This window comes from Sturnus vulgaris, chromosome 4 (assembly GCF_052056855.1).
Source record: "Sturnus vulgaris isolate bStuVul1 chromosome 4, bStuVul1.hap1, whole genome shotgun sequence".
Taxonomy (NCBI): domain Eukaryota; kingdom Metazoa; phylum Chordata; class Aves; order Passeriformes; family Sturnidae; genus Sturnus; species Sturnus vulgaris.
Window position 1 is genome coordinate 21664988 of NC_142246.1, and position 18924 is coordinate 21683911.

The 18924-nt window shown below is 35.9% G+C and overlaps 1 protein-coding gene across 1 annotated transcript in view; it reads right to left on the minus strand.

Annotated features, from left to right (window-relative positions):
- Nucleotides 1-18924, minus strand: part of LOC148223901 (uncharacterized) — a 248163-nt gene that overhangs the window by 99842 nt on the left and 129397 nt on the right. Inside the window, exons 3-4 of the mRNA XM_088163253.1 lie at nucleotides 14286-14383; nucleotides 13023-13103 (exon numbers count right to left, since the gene is read on the minus strand). The gene's annotated coding sequence lies outside the window, so the exon portion shown is untranslated. The remainder of the gene's footprint in view (nucleotides 1-13022; nucleotides 13104-14285; nucleotides 14384-18924) is intronic.

Genomic DNA, 18924 nt, shown 5'->3' on the forward strand with positions numbered 1-18924 from the left:
CAGGTAAACATGTTCCTTTCACTTCCTATGTGCTAAGAGCTACCAGGGCTTATTAGAGATGACATCAGACATTTCAGTTTGGCTGAGGTTTACTGAGTGTGAAAGAGGAGGTTCTGACCCTCTCCTTTCACCCTCCTCCTATGCTCTAACTTCTACAGCAGTCTCAGGAAAATGGTAGAACTCTATCCTGGTAGTTAAAAAGGGAAATTTAATATCTATCTGATTTACCATGCAACCAGCTTAAGAGAAGCAGGGAAATCTGGTCCTGGAAGGGGGACAGGAAGAGAAAGGAAAGTAAGACTGAAAATGCTCTTGAACTGCTAAGTCAGCCTATGCCATTAAGTTATGTTGTGCAACTTCATCCTAACATATCAAAATATACTTGACTTAGACCATATTGAATGAAGCACAGTAGGCAATTGCTGCTCTTTTTCCAGAAATTCTGAATTAATAAGTCTTGACTTTCACACCATTCCATTTAGAAAGACAATAGAAGAGAATCTAAAATGCCATAAACTCACAATCTGATCAACGTACAGGTCCCTGTACGTACAGAAAAAAACCAAAATGCTAGCAAAAGCCATAAAGACTTCATAAGCATGCAACTTTTTCCTTCTATTTCACTTTAAATTTTCAAAAGATTATGCTTGCAGTGATCAAAAAATGTATATTTCAATATATGGCTGGATTTTCATATTTTAAATCAAATTAAGTAAACTTTGAAATAGCAGAATGTTTTATAATCTCTCAAGCAATAATACCCCCAAATCCAATAAATTCCCCAGTGACACTATTGCTGTTCTATATCTCCTGAGACTGATTTTCAGAACAATAAATGTTTAACAGGAATTTATTTCTGCTCATAAACAATGTTCTGTCAGAAAAATTGCACAGTAAAATGCACAAGCAGCAAAGAGTTATGAATTAAACAATACATTTTATCTCCATAGTCTGAGGAGAGCATGTATAACACAGAATTTTCAGTTTGAAAATTCTATGCCATTTTCCTGTAACCTGAGCATTATGCATATCAGCATTGCATACACATGAGAAAAATGAATAGATTGATGGTACCGCAGCTAAAAAGCAGGATAATGAATGACAGATAAAAGACTTGGGGACTCTTGTGCCCTGAAACACATGAACTGAATGCCACAAAATATGAATATCAAGGAGTAATTAGTGTCCTTTAATTAAACCTGTGGCTGCTACAAGCAATGTACAGCTTACTACTTTCAATGGGCTGCTTAGATGCAAGAACAGAATATACTTGTTTGTAAGACAAAACTTGACTTTAGAGAGATAGAGTGGGTTAAAATTTCAGCAATGTATTGCATCAGACAAAGTCCATGTTAAACTTTAGTTGAATTTCAGCAAAGATGCTACTTGTTGCCATGACAACAGCTGAAGCAAGAGACATTGACAAAAGAGAATTCTACATTCCACATAAAGGATGAGTTATGTGTTAGCACAGACAAAAGAGTAGTTAATGGCCTCTGTCTTCTGAATTTCACGAATACAAACACCTCAGAACCAGACTAGAAAGGATAGTTTTTTCTGCTCAATATAGAAAACAATATATATGACAAATCTTTGACATTGCAGATCTCTGTTCTTGAATAGCTCACCCCTCACGTTGGATCTATAAACACCATCTGTGTACGCTGAAGAAACATTTCCAGAAATAGATGAGTCATATACCATTATCTCTTGTCAGAACACAGCAGATAGATTTGTAGCAAATGATAAACAAAACAACAAGCTAATGTCCTAGAATCTATCCCAAGACCTATAAAGTAACTGCTTACATAGAATGGATAAAAAACATTGCAAGTTTATTTTCATGCTGATGACCAGCTAATCTAGGTTTTCAATACTCCCTGCTTGTTTATTACTCTGCCACTAAACATGCCTAAATTGCACGTCTCAGCATACATCCTTCTGGGATTTTACTCAAAGTCTCATAGTTTGAACATATACTAGAAGACCTGAAAGATACTACTGAATCATTATCTGCCATGGCTTTCAAACTGAACCAAGGAAGAAAAGGGACAAGGAACACCCACTAAAGCATACCAAATCTGAGATTTTTTCACTAGCATAGGTCGAGAGGTTTTAGTATCCATGAATGACTTGCACCAGTGCATATGTTTCTTGCAGCTGCCTTCTATGACAAAATCACAGCATAGATAAGAACAGCATGGGCAAAACCATGCACCTGTGCATAAGTGACAAACATTGTTCAAAATACCTTACAAAAACACAGAAAGATAAAAGGTGGCAAGACAAGGAGACCCAGAAGAGTAATTTGCCTGGCTAGGCCCATCATTCCCAACAGGTCAATCACTTCCTAGCCTCTAAAAGAATGATCAAATTGCTCAAAGGACCTTTCTTCAAGGAAGCAGCCATGAGCCCTTTGTCTGGGCTAAAGAGCACATTACTCCTTCTTTCTCACTCTGAATTTGCTGAGCTGAGGACAGTTGAAATCTGAGCTTGATGTATTTTTATTGTTTTAATTTCCTACTTTGCATGAGAATATTTTTTTCTAATTAATATTTCTATGAATAAATTTCTGGCAAGGAATTATATATCTTGAATAAAATTCTGCTTTCCATGAGGTAAAATGCAGTGGGTATACAAGGCTATGCTACCCATATTTAAAGTGTACTTTCCAAAGGGCTACTTCTGTCTAAAAAACAGCATGTATCCGGAATAAGAGAGCTGGATAAAAGGGTGAGAGTTGATCAAAGAGTACAAGAGTTGATCTTTATTTCTGAGAATCACAAATGTGTTGCAAAACTTCCCGAATGGGGAGCAGTCTTATGAACCCACCCAGAAAAGGATTTGCAGTGTGGAGACAGAATGCACGGACACGACTCTATCAGCAACAAAGAATGAATTGTTGAGAAAGACATATTTTGCAAATGACATACACTAGCAATATGAAGACAAAAATTAGAATCTTGGAGGTTCATAGTTATGCAAGATGTTGGGAAAAAAGATGTACAAAGTATAACATTTTCTGCAGTATGAGAAAGGGGAAGGGAAGGTGCAGGGGGAAAAAATAAATATAGAATAAATAAATAAATATAGAATCAGGTGGCACAAGGATATGATCCCTGAGTCTTTGTGGGAATAAATGCCTATCAATGTAAAATCTGCAAAAGCAACAGTCCTTCACATGAAAGATTCAACTCGACTTTCACCTCCAAGGACAATGTCCTACTTTCCAGAATAAAGGTTCTTCTAGGATGAGTAAAAGTGAGGAGAGCACTGTGATTCCATCTGCAATGTTAGCAGAATTGACTTGGAACCAGAGAGGTTTAACTTTGGGATTTGAAGGGAAGTCAGAGGAAAGACAATTGAACTTGGCAAGAAAGAAGCATTGGCAATAATTGTGATGGCAAGAGCTAAGTGTTCAGCAAAAATAAGTAAAACAAACTTAGAGATGGTTTGAACAGCACAAAAGTGGAGAAGATAGTCATCTGGAATACTAGTCACAGACTTGGGTGAAGGAGAAAAGCTTCAGATGTTGCCTATTCTGGAATAAGGCATGACAACAGTGTCAAGAGGAAAATAGGGAATTTCATTTTATAAAGGTAAGGGTCTATAAATAATTTTATAGACGTTTATAAGGTGTGAGGAAAGAGTATTACCTGATAAACGATGAGCAGAACTAAATATATGATTCAAGAATGAAAATATGTTCCTCCACTGACACCAAAAAAGACAAGACAATCACAAGTTACTTTTAAAGAACAGAATTCAGTATTCAAGTTAAAGACTGCCCTCAACAAATGGAAAAGTTCATCTTTATCAAATAGAAAGTATTCTATTCAGAAAGTAAAATGTCAGTGAGAAAGTGCTCTGACACTAACTTTACAGTATAAGGTCTCATTAATGCAATCTTTCATGCTCTGTGCCTAATTACATCTTTCACTGGCTTGTATGATGTTGAGCTTTTAGACCCTTCTTTTACTCTTTTCAGCTTTGATCTCAAAACATTATTTTCTGTTCTTCAATTTGATTTTTGTCATTTTTATTACCGGTCTATCCAAAAAGAGCATTCACATTGTTCTGACCAACCCCTTAAAAGGAAACCCATTAGTGAAATGTTGAATTCATAGTTTTTGTTCTGGTCGAAAGAAGAGTTCTAAAATATCACATTTGTATTTTAGTTTTCTTATTTAGCAACAACAGCACTTCTACTTTTGAAAATTCAGCTAGCAAAAATTGGGGGGAAAAGGCTTTACAATTATAAGACATGGTTTTCTTGATACAGAATATTGAAAGAATCTCATTTTTTTTCTCTCAAATAATCATGTAACCTTTAAAATCTTTCTCTGTCCTCCCCTGTTATTATTCTTCTACCTATCTTTCTATCACTTGAAAGATTAATGCAAGACTCCTGAAAGACTATGAAATATATAGCACCATTAGAAGCTGTTATACAGTACCACATACCACTGTTGTTTTGTGGTACCTCTAACATTTGTGGAAGCAATCGTTAATCTCTTCCTACCCTCTAGACTCAGATGTGTCATCTTGACAGAGACTGCTCTAACCACCTAGGTTAAGGGAGCATGTCAAAGTGTTTTAACAAAAAATGAAAAAAAAAATTGGTTGTGATTGTCAGTCGGTCTTCAAACTTTTTTTGTATTTTAATTAATGGCAGGGTAGTAGATGAAATGCAAACGCCCCCCCATAAATTTTGGAAATATCTTGCAAGGCCTGAAGCCTACGTTTTTTTCATCAGGTGTACATTTTCAGCACTTTGTCTTACTCTTTCTCTTGGCATGATGAATGTTTCAGTACTTGATAGTAAATGTCACTCTGTCAATGAAAGAGTTGGATCTGAGTCCCCATCAGAAAAAGAAATTTAGTCTTCTATACCTCTTCTCAAACTTGCTTGATAAGAAATAAGATAATCGTCCTCCTGTGGCTATGCTTTGTGGGACTATCATCTGCTGGGCCCTATGCAGAAAATTTTTGGTTTTTATCTCAGGTAAGGTTAGGTGTGAAACAGATGTTTAACACTGACAAAGTTGTTTCTTGATGTGTCCAGAAAAAAATCTACCTCGGTTCTAAAGAGCTCTGCACTGGAACTGTTATCTGCACACTCCCTAGAAACTAATTGGAAAGACAAGCCCTCAGGGCCACAAGTTTGGATACAGGCACTGAAATAATCATTGATGGAGAAGCCACTTGGAACCACTTAGCCACTATAGAAACGGATTTTTAAAACCAGTTCTACCGTATATATGTCTTGCAATATAAAGTATATATCCAATGTCTGTGAAAACTATTACTTTCAAGTCTGCGTTTTCTCATTTTTTTTCTTAATTTAGCATATGTGGAATGGCCCAAAACAAGCCTGAGTCACCGTGTGGCATTGATACAATTTAGCCAAATGAAACTGTTTCGGCTCAGCTCATAAAAATGTTGCCTAGGAGTCACAGGCATCTTTGTTCAATTCATGATTAATAAAGACCACCTTGCACACCCCAGAGTTAAATCTCCAGATGGGAAGGATGAAGGCTTTACTAATTAGTTAGGTCTGCTCTCGTATCAGTCCATCGCTTGGCAGATGTACAGTGATCTTCTCTAAGCTATTCTGTGGTTTCTCAGCTCAGAATTTGTTTCTGCAGTTGGCCATTTCCCAGACACTCCTCATTATTTTACCTGGTGGATATAGAAGCATTTTCAGGCTTTATCCTCTGAGACAATCACCATGCAGATTAATTACTCTAAAACTTAAGATGATGATTCTGTCTTTAGTCCTAAATCAGAAAACCATCTTGCAATTTATGTAACAAATATCAATTACATAAGCCTCATTATTGCATACATCAGAGTAATTTAATCCTGTGCTAATTTAACCAATCAGTTCACCTTCAGATCGAGAAACATATTATCACTATTATTTGACTTCAGCTAGATTAAATCCATCTTTATTTTGTTAAAAATGAAACAATTTCTCTCTTTAGTTCAACAGAAGTATTTTGTGTTGTTTGGCAGCAGTCCTGTTAAATAAAGCCTGCATTAGTTCTCATATATCTGTAATTTTTAATATCGGTAATAAACATTTATGGAATCAGCAAGTGATATTTTCATCCCAGTACTTTATTCTTTGGATTATTGAAAGAGGAAAGATCTCCAATATTTACACTATTCTGTCTTTTTACTTTTTTTAAAAGTTTAAAATGCATATCTGAAAAAGAAATAAAACAGTAGAAATGCTAATTTTTTGTTTTCCTCTTTGGATTTTTCCATTGAAATATAAAAATATTTTAGAACCTGTAGCACCTCATAAACAGTTACACTAACCTTACCAGATACTATTCCATAGAATATGTACTGCTATATTGCATCATTCTCTTGTTCACAAATTAGATGTTTAACTTAGAAAAGAGTAATGCCTGGAAACAGCAAGACTTGTATTGCAGTTAGAGCAGGACTGGATACAGCAGTAGCCCTTATGGCAATGTCAGCACTTCCCAGAAAATGTAACACACAATAGTACATGACATACCAGAGCTTGCCCTGTATAAATTAAACCATATGAGATGTTGAGTGCCACTCTTAGCAGGCCTTGGAAAAAATTTGCTTTCATTGCTCTAAATGCATTCATAAATACAAACACACTCTGGCTCTGCATTTTCTGCTAAAATATTCTCAAAAACTGGATTCTAAAGAATACAATCTTGGTTGCACAAATCCCCATCCACTTAAAATAGATTTGTTTACAACCATTCTGTCTTCTTCTATGTTTTATAAAAGCAGAAATGAATGTTGACTATGAAGAATTTCAGTAGCTAAGTTCAATCCTCAACAAACAATTGATTTCTACAAAATGAACCTATTTGAGTATCCTACAGAGCTGTATGCATTTTTATTTCACTGTTTTTTCATTACTTATTATTTCAGATTTTTTTTTTCTTTTTTCTTTTTCCTTTATTTTTTATATTTTCTCCTCTTCAGTTACAATAAGGTTCATAGATACAACGTGGGGTAAAGCACCTCTGGTGACAGATGGTTGATTAAAATCATGGACAGAGATTAAGCAAGAAAAAAGTTGGAGGGCTGAAAGAGGCAATTAAAATGGCAGTTTGCTCAAGAAAGCAGAAGAGAGGTCATTTTTGCCCTTAAGAAATGCATTAAACTATGCTACAGTGATCAAGATTACAAACTGCTCAATGGTTAGTGACAGAAAATCTTTCCTTTATGTCAGTATTTTTCAACCAAATCAGTTCTCAAATTTGATTCCAGTTATGCACAGTTCTTTTTTCCAAACTTAGAGGAGTGGCTCAGTAAGCTCTTCCAGAAAGACCACACAAGTCTTGGAGTCCTTGTTGCAGCTGTGGTGATCCATTTTAAGTTCAGGAAGCATCATTATTTCCACTTTTAGGGTGGTGTGTCTTCCTTTTCATGGATGTTTTAAACTTAAATATTTCACCCTTTCATCTGTGTTTGTTGCTCTGTTTCTGAGCTCAGGTGCAGCCAACTGGCATGACTCGGTGCAAATGTGTTTCCAGTTAAAGTGTAAAAATTGCTCTCTAGTATGCTTCCATCAATCTTTATCCAAAATATTGATTGGATAAAAGACTGCCAAAAGAAGTGTGTTAACACACAGAGTAATTCAAATATGGTCAAATAAAATTTCTTCTTTACCACTAAAAATAAGAAATAGGGAATGAAGGAAGGCTGCTAAAAAGATGTCAAATTCAGCTCCTAAGCAGAAAGCTGAATTTATTTTTCAAAATATCAAACATTTAAACAGGCATGACACCTTCCCTACAGCTCATCAATTTAAAGTACCATTCCCTAACAACACCCAGTGCTACGCTACAGTAGCATAGCAATACACACTTAAGTGCAAAATGCTTTCAGTCACCCTTTTACCACCAGAAAAAGATCAAGACAGAGCACAAATAAAACAGGCCTACTTATGTTCTTACCATTTTGTTGCTGTGGGTTTATGTAAAGCTCTCTCTTGTGAGGAATTAAAAGATGCAAATTAAGGCACCCCTCAAAACAGATTAAGGACAATAGAAGTTGATTATCTAAATGCAAACATGTAAAGATAGATTAATTCTCACAGCTAATGCAGGTATGGATCAAACAACAGATTTTTGGGACAGAAACAGTACCAGCTCAAGTTACATCATTTATTTATAAAATCTGTTGCCATTCTTGCAACAGATTATTAATATGCTATCATCTGAAGTTTAGTATGGGGAAAAAATCAGCCCTGTACATCAGAAGTGAAAGCATGCAGCCTGTGCAGAGCACCAGCTAACTGTTATAATTAACATAGCAATCTGTGCACAATGTAGGCTAGCTGTCAAGATGCACACAGCACCAGGGTTTGAATTGATCCCTGGTATCAACAGAAAGACTGGCTCACCCGAAACATGAAAATTGTAAGTCAGATTTTTTTTTAACCTGAGTCATTATAGAGTATCCATAAAAAATCAGGTTCAACATCACTTGCCTGATATTCCCTGCCCAGAACTGCTGCTGATAAAACCCATCACTCCAAAGCAGCATGTGTGGGAAGGGAAATGAAAAGCTGAAGAGCCACCTCTTTTTTTGGACATGAAGAACAATGCTGGGGGTGTGCCCACTGAATCTTTGATACAGCAGGGAAAACTTCACAGTTTGAAACACTTGCTCAGTGTTCAACCTTCCTTTATTACCTCTTGCTCCCTGGAATAAACCAGACAAAGATCAAGCAGGTGCCCATGCATCATGTCTGTATCTTTCAAGTCTCTACATTTTTACTGTGTTTTAGAGTACTTCAAATAAAATCCAATGGATTTTAGAAAACTTTAAGTATTACTGTCTTTGAAGCAATAAGCAATATTCAATCACCATGGCAACACAGCTGCTGGGAATTTATCTAAAATGTCCACAAAAGTAGCTGCAAGGAAGGAACACACTGTGCAATTGTAGCACAGGTCTAATAAAGGTCTATTTAAACAGGTAAATCAACGTAAAAAAATTCCGTTAAAACTTTCAGTTTTATTTGCAAAGTTAGCCCTCCTCAAGGTGCTACAGAGAGACCAAATTTTGCTTGATGACCGAAAAGTAGTCTGGTCACAAAGTAATAGACATTTTAGAGTATGGTTTACACTTACACACATCCTAATACACAAATTTGTATTAAAACCAATATTTTGAGTAGAACTGCACAGAAATTACTTAGCTCTGACCCCTGACTGAGAAGGGAACAAATGATCACGGAAAGCAAAGAGAAGTGTTTCATACAAAAATCATAAAATCTAGGAAAACAGATTGAATGATACAAACTTATAGAAGGTGGCAAATGAAAATTACTCAAAAATCTAAAAATCATTTGGTGGATTTTGAGCTAAGTTCGAAATTCCTTTTTGGAAACTTTCATTTTATCAGAAATAAGACAGTAGTAAAAATAAGACATTTTTGAGACACAGCTTCAGATTCTATTTATTGTAAGCCTCTCTCTTCAGAGGTAAGATAGAGCACAGACATTATGCTGTGAAGATTTCTGGCAGAAAATTGCTGAATTTAAATTATCCAGTGTAATAGCTTCCTTATTTGTTCCAAGTTAAATGTTGGTACAGTTCTTAATTTTTCAGCATCTTTGTGGCACATAGATTGCTCTCTGTCAATGACTCATTCATTCGCAATTGCTGTGCTGCATCAAGTATTCATATTTCATGCTGAACTTTTTCCCACCATCTTTTTTATGTGGCTAAATTTAATATATAATTTGTTTAAAAGGGCTAAGATTTTTTTCTTCAATATAAGTCCTTCTGAAGAGGAATCAAGCAATTTATAATTTTTAAGAATTCTGCTTTATTTTTTTTTATCTATGCAAATGTTTGAAAAGTTATGGATGTACAACGTGGACTTCTTTGAGCTTAAATCAACTTTTCAAAATTAACTAAATAAAGTTTTTCACTACTTTTTGTATTTCTGACTACTTAAATCTATTATTCTTTTTTCACCTTTTAATCACATGATATTTATAAATTCTGCAAATTGCTGATCAATTTCTGGGAGATAAATTATATTTCATTCTTTTTTATTTATAGAGTATGCAATATCCACTAAGTCACTCAATGTTTCATTCAAATCAAGTTAGAGTAAATAGAAATCACCTTTTTAGAGCAATGTCCAATCTTCTGACCTCCATTAAAGTTATTACTTTGGCAAACACATCAAATGCTGCATTCATAACATGTATTCCCTATATTGCAATTAATTTTTTAGTAGTGTCCCAAATGCATTAAATAGTATGCCACAGAGCTCCAAAGTGTGATTTATTAAGCAGCATGATAGATGGTTTTAATGCATTTCACTTTAGTACTTGGGTTTAAAGTATGGTAAAGCCATCAAAGTGATTAGTTTTGGTGTGGCAGCTTCTAATAAATGTACTTAGCATAATTGATTGTCCATGTGACTCGGCTAATTCAGGAATTGATTGTGAAATGCTAAAACAGCAATACATCATTTTTAAAAGGAATTACATTTTCTGTTTCCTTTCAACAGATTTTACTTAATGTAGTCCCCTTCTTGGCTAGGATCCATAATGCAGATCAGCTTAACAAAAGGAAGGCAGAGTCTGAGTCTGACACTTTGCCCTTTTTGGGATCATACCCACCTCCCAGGCAATCTCTACCAGTGGTTGTGAGTACTAACATCAGACAACATGCCTTAGGTTACTCACCAGACAACAAAAGAATAACTTTGTTTAGAAACACAAGGTGAGAGAGAAAAAACTTGCAGAGCCTTTTCTCCACTTCCCTGCAAAAGGCAACTAATAGAGGAGACTATAAAATCTCTGGAGCAGAAGCCCTGGTTTATAGACTGTGAAGCAGATAGCACATTTTTATCAGTTTATCAATAATAAATAAGAATTGTGACCTAACTCAGGGTCATAGTTACTGTAGCTTGTGCACTGTGCTGCTGTTCCTAAAGACTTCACCCTGTGGAAGGAACCCACACTGGAGGAGTTCATGAACAGCAGCAGCCCATGGGAAGGACTCACACTGAAGAAGTTTGTGGAGGAACCCACGCTGCAGCAAGGGAAGGACTCCCCTCCCCAAGGAGGAAGAAGCAGCAAAAAAACATGTGATGAACTTACCATAACCCCCATTCCCTATCTCCCCAGGTTGATGATGGGAAAGAGTTAGAGAACTTGCAATAAAATTAAGCCCAGGAAAGAGGGAGATAGAGGAAGGAAGGTGTTTTTGTGATTTGTTTCACTTCTCATTATCCTGCTCTGATTTTGATTGGTAATAAATTCAATTGATACCCTAAGTCGTCTGTTCTGCCCATTGGTGAGTTTTCCCTCCCTGCCCTTATCTGAACCCACAAACCTTTCCCTGTATTTTCTTTCCCCTGCCCAGATGAGAAGGGGAGTGATAGAGAGGCTTTGGTGTGCACCAAGGTCAAACCACAACGATACCTGTGAACAGCAATGTATGTGAGTTCTGAGATGGATGTAAGGGAAAGAGATTCCCTTGGATGAATGCAAAGAAGGTTTGGGGAGTAAAGAAAATAGCAAAGGTGAGAAACGGGTTAGAGGATGTTGTGCGGATTCCTAGAGCAAAGAAAGAAAATTGTTTATTTAGCAGTCAGTGGAGATTCAGTGTTTAAGGTGATGATTTATGCAGTCATTAGCATTTTTCCAACAGAATTTGCAAGGCACTAAAGAACGAACGAATTATCATAGCAAAAATGATAGTACAAGGCATGCGAGTAAGAGAGAAACCAGCTTTCCATGGGGGAAAAAAAAGAAACATAAATGTGTTCATTATTCTGTACTGGTGAGGCACTGGAACAGGTTGGATGGGGTTTAAGCAACCTGCTCTAGTGGGAGGTATCACTGCCCACAAAATGAGGGTTGTACCTAGATGATCTTTAAGGTCTCTCCCAACCCAAAACATTCCTTGATTCTGTAAATACATTATCTTTATACTACATATAAAAGATTATAAAATTATTACTATTATTATGATTGTTGATATTTTTATTATTGCTATTGCTCCATTTAAATATAATATTCTAATTATAATATCATATAGTAGATTATTATATTTTATTCTAAATATCTATAACATTTTATTCTATATCTCTGAATAATCATTTATCCCTTTCAATTAATTTTAAAACATTTTTTTAAATTTTGATTTGGATAAACAGTTTTTCTGATGTTTTCTTTTTTCAGACTTAGACTCATTTTCACTTACAATGGTCTTGTTTCTTTTCAATTCTCAAGGTCTGTGTGATATCCTTGGACTTCAGTGAAGAATTTTTCATTTACTTCAGTAAGGAATTAGAGAATAGAAAGATTCTTAAAGGAGTGAGTAGAATATAATTTTCCTTCTTCCTACCATGGTTGGTCTCCAGAGAAAGAGCACTGTATCATAAAAATATAAAACCACACCTAATATTTCCTAACTATTTTCCGTACTTGACAGTAAAAGATAAAACTGTCTGTAGGGAAATACATAAAAATTGTGTGAAGCTTCAGGCTTCTAAATGTATTTACTTGGTAAGGCTCTGCTTGTTATTTTATTACTCAGAGTAGAAAGTGTTTCTGTTTCATAGCTGTATTGAAGTTTCAGAAATTTAAACAAATTATATTTTTTTCCCTTCTATGACTATATAATTCATCAAGCCAAGGTCTTGCTCAGTTTATTACATTATTTTTCCATGCATGAAAATCCATTTGCTGCTCTGGTTCTTATTGAAAACGGTAATTTCCTGGGTGGATGCACATCTGTTATCATTTTAGAGTCCAGTGTGATGAGCCTGAGTGCAAATCCTCTTCTCAATCATACTAGAGTAATGGTAATACTCTGTTTCTAGTTTACTGAAACAAAATCCAGAAAATAAAAATAAAATAAAATAAAACCTTTTCAACACTGGAAGATACTGAGCATCATTTCTTTTTATGCTCCTAAGTTTCTTTTCTAAGTCATGGAATCATAAGGACTACAAATGAATCAATGAGTCAGATATATACACACCTCATAGCAGAAGAGTACACCAACAATAACAGAGGCTCAATCAATCATAATTTTGCTGTTAACTTCATGGGCAGAAATTCCCTAGAAATAGGGAGAAAACATGAAAAAATAATTAGAAACTGTTTTTCATATTAAAAATTGTGCATGAGTGTTAGGTGAATATAATAAAAAAAGAAAACTTTTCAAAAAATTATACCTGTTATGAAACATCTTGTATAAGCAACTTTCAGAGAAGGAATCACAGAATATCCTATGTTGGAAGGGACCCAACAAGGATCATCGAGTCCAACTCCTGGCTCTTCAGGACACCCCCAAGACTCACAGCTTGTACCTGAGAGTGTTGTATAACTCTCCTTGAACTCTGTCAGGTTTGGTGCCACTTCTATGAGAAACCTGATCCAGTGCTCAACCACCCTCTTGGTGAAAAACCTTTTCCTAATATCCAACCTAAACCTCCCATCACAGCTTCAGGCCATTTCCTCAGGCACTGTATCTTGTCACCACAGAGAAGAGATGAGTGCCTGTCCCTCCTCTTCCCCTCATGAGGAGGTTGTAGACCACACTGAGGTGTCCCCTGGTGTCCTCCTCTCCAGGCTGAACAGACCAAGTGACCTCAGCCACTCCTTATTCAGCTTCCCCTCCATATCCTTCATCATCCTTATGGGCCTTGGACACTGTCCAATAGCCTGATATCCTTCTTATACTGTGGTGCCCAAAAGTGAACACAGATACCTATTTTAAAAGGTTTATTATTTCTGAAGTCAAGAAAGCTTCCAGATGAAGGAAAAATAATGGATTTTCATTTATTGCAATGCATGAAGTGGTAATCCAACTTCTATTTTGCTCACACAGATTTTATTATTTAGTGACAAGCAATACATTCAAAAACAGAGTGACCTTCAGTAACTTATAAGGCTAAATTTTAAGGAGAGCTCTGACACCAAAAAGGATCTTCATCCTGTTGTATTTCCTTCCATTCCTTCCGAAAGTCAGAATGACAGGAAAGCCATTTCAAGAGGTTTCTGTACAAAGCCATATTATGGACAGAACATGGAGCTCAAAGTATGTAAAAAGTCATGGTGATGAATGAAAATGTCTAGAAAACAGAAGGTTAACTATCTGAGCTCACAATCTTGCACCCCTGCAGTTGCTTTCAGCAACCCAACAATTACTCTTAATATGACAGCAAGCATTCCATGGGGAAATAAAGACAAGAATAATTGACAGCATGCACCTGCTTCTCTATGAAAGAGGAACTCCTACCTGTATCAAGGAGAAAGATTGCGAGCTGGACTACTGTGTCCCCAGAGTGCGAATGTGAAACTTTCATTTTGTCTTTGATATCGGCTAGTAGTAATTCCCTGTGTGAATATAGAATAGATTTTTATTTACTGAAAACATTTTTTTACACTAGTCTAAAAACATTAGCTTAGTAACAAGTCCAGTTTCATCAGTAGTTTAAATCTAGAATATATTCTAGTCCTGACCTTAAAAAAGTCAGGTTTTTCAGATGGCAAAATCGTCCTGCATGATAACACTGGTTTTCCTCCAGCAGCAGAAGTAGAGGAACTTCATAAAGAGCTTGCTTATTTTATGCTATATAAAGAAACTATGAATGACCTTTCCCAAATCTGCAAGTCAACTGTACCATAGGATATCATGAAACATCAAGTTGTTATGGGGGACGTAATGCTAACATGATGCAGAGTATGCTCTGTGAAGTATACTGCTTCTGGTTTGGTCAAGGTTAGTATTTGAAAATTTACTTCCAATACATATTCTCTATTCTATTTGTGAGATGGACCTATGTTCTCAAACCAGCTTACTCATAAAAATAACCCTACCAAGAGAATCAACATACCTCTTACATCTTATCACAATGATTTCAGTGTTGCTAGAAAATTAAATTCTTCAAAATAGTGTTTCCAAGATAGAATATTATCTACTATTTAACACATGAAAACACACAACTTTGATCTTTATATGTTCTCTGGCTGAAATTTTAACCTTATAAATAGCCAGGCCAATAACATTTCATTCATAGGTATGCATTTTCTCAATACACTTGCAATTCCCTCTCATTTCACTGCATGGAATATACTTCTGCAAATCCATAACACTTCCTACCAAAACAGATGACTTCAGATCATTTTTATGATAATATTTTTATTGGTCTTCTTGTAGCTAGAAAAGCATAAAATTTAGCACAGCTGCATTTATCTTATGTTTCAACACATTGTCACTTCTGTCAAGCAAAGTACAGATGACAATAGTGTCAGTAGACTTTACTGAAAGATTAATGGGCCCATCTGTCAGTATATTTGTTTCCTAGTCACATGCTAGCTTGAGTCGTTGTGTCTACAAAGCATCTCAGTACCCTGTCCACTGTACATCAAAGGGAAAGGAAAGAATCCTAAGGAAAATGGTCCTGTGATCAAGCAACCAATATATGTAAAAAAAAAAAGAAGTTAATTTCCTGTATTACTTACTAAATCCAGAGGAAAATAGTAGAAAAAAAAATCTAAGGAAGTTAAAACATAGTGTTAAGACCATTTCCTTCTGGTATGTTTGAATTGCAGAAATCAACTTTTAGAAAGAGAGCAGAAACTATAAAAGCTGGTGCCCTCTTGTACATTGACACAGCTGAGGTCCTACAGGTGCTTAGTCCCTCACACTCCACCCCATGGATGGATGGCTGAGACCTGTTCTGTTCCATTCCTCAGGGCCAGAGGCAGCAGGAAGACCGAGAGCATCTTAGAAATCAGCATCTTCAAACAAACCCGAAGCAGCAAACAGTGAAGTATTTTCTCTGGTTCCTTGTGACTGCTCAGTGATACCCCTGCAGATCCTATGAAAGTCAGTGAGAACTGGGACCCTAATTTCCTCTTTTGTTCACCAAAAGCTCACTGTCTTGGGCCATGCTACGCCATTATTATTAAAAAAAAAAGAAAAAAAATTAGGTCCTTTGCTACATATATTTAAATTCCAGAATTTCAAGAGGAAAGTAGTGAAAAAATCATATTGAATTACTATCAAAGTGCTCTTTCTACCACTGGAGTTTTCTGAAGTCTGATTCCATCTTTCCAAAGTCTGATCCTATTTATTTTCTAGTGGAAATATTAATAAATTTCCATATTTCAACATAATACTATGATATATTAAATACTGAGTTTAGGCTGAGAGAGCATGAATACTGTAATTGTGTCAAAGTTTCATAAGTCAAGGAAATATTGTACTTTTTCAATGCACAATCACAATGATAATAAACCTGAAGTTCAAAGAACTTGAGTGTGTGAACACTCTAGTCTAATCCTGTATGACACTGGTGTTACCAATAATTACACTATGCAATTTACAAGGTACACATTTTAACATGCAAGTTCTCATTAGACAAAATTATTTTTTTAAATCATTTCATTAAACGGAAGGGGGAAATAGTTTAAATTTTCCCTTATAATACACACGCTACATTTTGAATGTCACATCTTTAATCTCCAGTATCTCCTCAGGCCGAGTAATTTATGATTTAAAAAGACCAGCAGAGCTCTTGCTGAATCAGCAGGTGCACTGCCCAGCTCCTGACACACGGGGCTCACCAGCTCCTCTCAATCGAACAATCACATGCAAACTGCCTACTGAGAAAGGTCAATGGCTGACTGAGTCACCTGCTGTGGCTCAAAAAGCCTCAAGTAAATAGTATACTACACAGCTGAGGCAAGGAGAAAGATATCCATCTTCCCAGTGTTCGTTTTGAGCTATTAATTGATCAACTCTATCTCCAAACCCCTTCTTTTGCTGCCAGTGGAAAGTGGTGGGGTTCCCCAGAGACACACTGGACTTGTCAGTCCAGCTGCAGCTCCAACATTCTGCCCCAAGGAGCCTCTCCCTCTGCACTGACAGCGGGGGAAATGACACAACCTCACCCCCAACCAACATTCCTCAAAACCATAACAATGAAAAATTAATCTCCTATCTGTAGATCTATTTCAATCTTACTGTTGGTGAACGCTCTCTCCCCCTTCCTTCCAAAATTCTACTGGCACCTTTATTTTTGGTCCAAACAGTATTTATCTGAGGGCTACTTTTCTTGATAAAGTTTTGATAGCTGGGCAGCCCCTTTTCAACTTAGACTTTTATGAACTGAAAAAACTCAAGGCTCAAAAAAAGTTGCATTTTTTCATCATCGTGCTTATTGTATAGGTTGAAACATAAAAGGGATATCATCACAAGCATTTCGTTTTGATCCTGTACTCTTGGGTGTGGTCTTCTCTTTCACTCAACTGTTTAGCATCAAAAATACAGTGGTTTTGCAGGTAATTGCAAATGCAGTAATTCCACTGCACTTTAGATAATGTAAGGTACAGAATGGATTCTTCGAAAAATAATTGCAGTTTAGACAATGAACAGTTTTCAGTGAAGTACTGTGTCTTTAAAGAAATTTAATTGCTTTAAATACACTGATTTTATGCATTACTACCCTGATTCTCATATTCTTCTGGAATGGTTCAGGCAGGCAACAAATTTCATAATTTAAAAGATTTTTCATTATTAGTTTGTACCATTTAATGTAATTTTAGGACTACGTGCTTTCATTTATGCCTGTATTGTATGATGCCTTTGTGTATTTATTAATAGTGTGTTTGACAAAGTCCAAGAGACTGACCTAATTCCCAGGAGAATTATTTTGATACTACCAGCACTTATCATTTGTTATGGAACTAGTGCAGTAGTTCACCACCAAGAGCAGCTGCCTCCTATATTTCACAGACATCAAACATCTTTTCAATATCCCACATTAAAATCCCATCAAGAATACTGTAAAACCAGTTCAGAGTCTTTCAGTCCAAATGTTATGAAGCCCCACAACACCAAGTTTGCTCACTAGGTAATATATTGCTATGAAAGACGTGAGAATTGTTGAGAATAAATTGGACCACATTTTGTTTCTCTGCTCTGTTGGAATTCTCTCAGCTACAGAAAACAGCAATCCCAAAAAGATCATACTGGAGAACATAATTTTCCTTAATTATTCCTTAACTAGCTTGCCCAGGTTGATCTTGAGGTAAAGGCAGTTGACTCCCACAGCCTGATATATAAGTAATTATTTTACTTTCAATTTTACATTTGTCCTGCTGGCACTAATAAGTAAAGTTTATTATTCATAAAGTGCATTTACATTTTGTACTAGCACACAACAAGGCCCTTTTAGACTGTACTGACACAGACTGGAATTCACATATATTCCCTTCAAGTTGACATTTCCAGGAAGCAGCAAGTAGTGGTTTGAAAAAAATTGAAAAAGCTTAAGGGAATACTTCAAACATGCCTATCTATTATTCTGAGAAAAATGTTGGTCCAGCCGTGAAAGAGAATAAGTGTTCACATACCAAATCAACAGCAACACCACCTTTCCTAGTGGGGTGCAAGAAATCCATAATAGCTTTTCAAACTAATACGTAAGTATAAGCTTTCAAGCTTACAGTTCAGCAAATGAATCAGCACTTGGAAGAAATTGTAAAAAGAAAACAACACTGAAATAATTTTTTTATTACTAAATTAATTTATCAGGCAATTTTATGACATTGAAAGTGTTTTGAACATCAAAATCTATCGAGCAAGGACCTAGGAAGTCTACAGGTGTTTCTTGTGAAATGGAAAAGTTATCTAAGGCTTATAAATTAAATATGGAACAGCTTTTGTTTGCTGTTCTCTACAGTGATTTTGAATGAGGCTGAAACATAGACCATTCTTTTGCTGCAACAACAACATCTAATTTCAAAATGTCCATTATGCCAAACCAAGGGCAGAATAATTCACTTGTATGCTAAACATATGTCAAGAAACACGCTACAAACAGTTTTGAGACAAGTAACAATAGATAATACCTTTTTTCCCTGCAGTT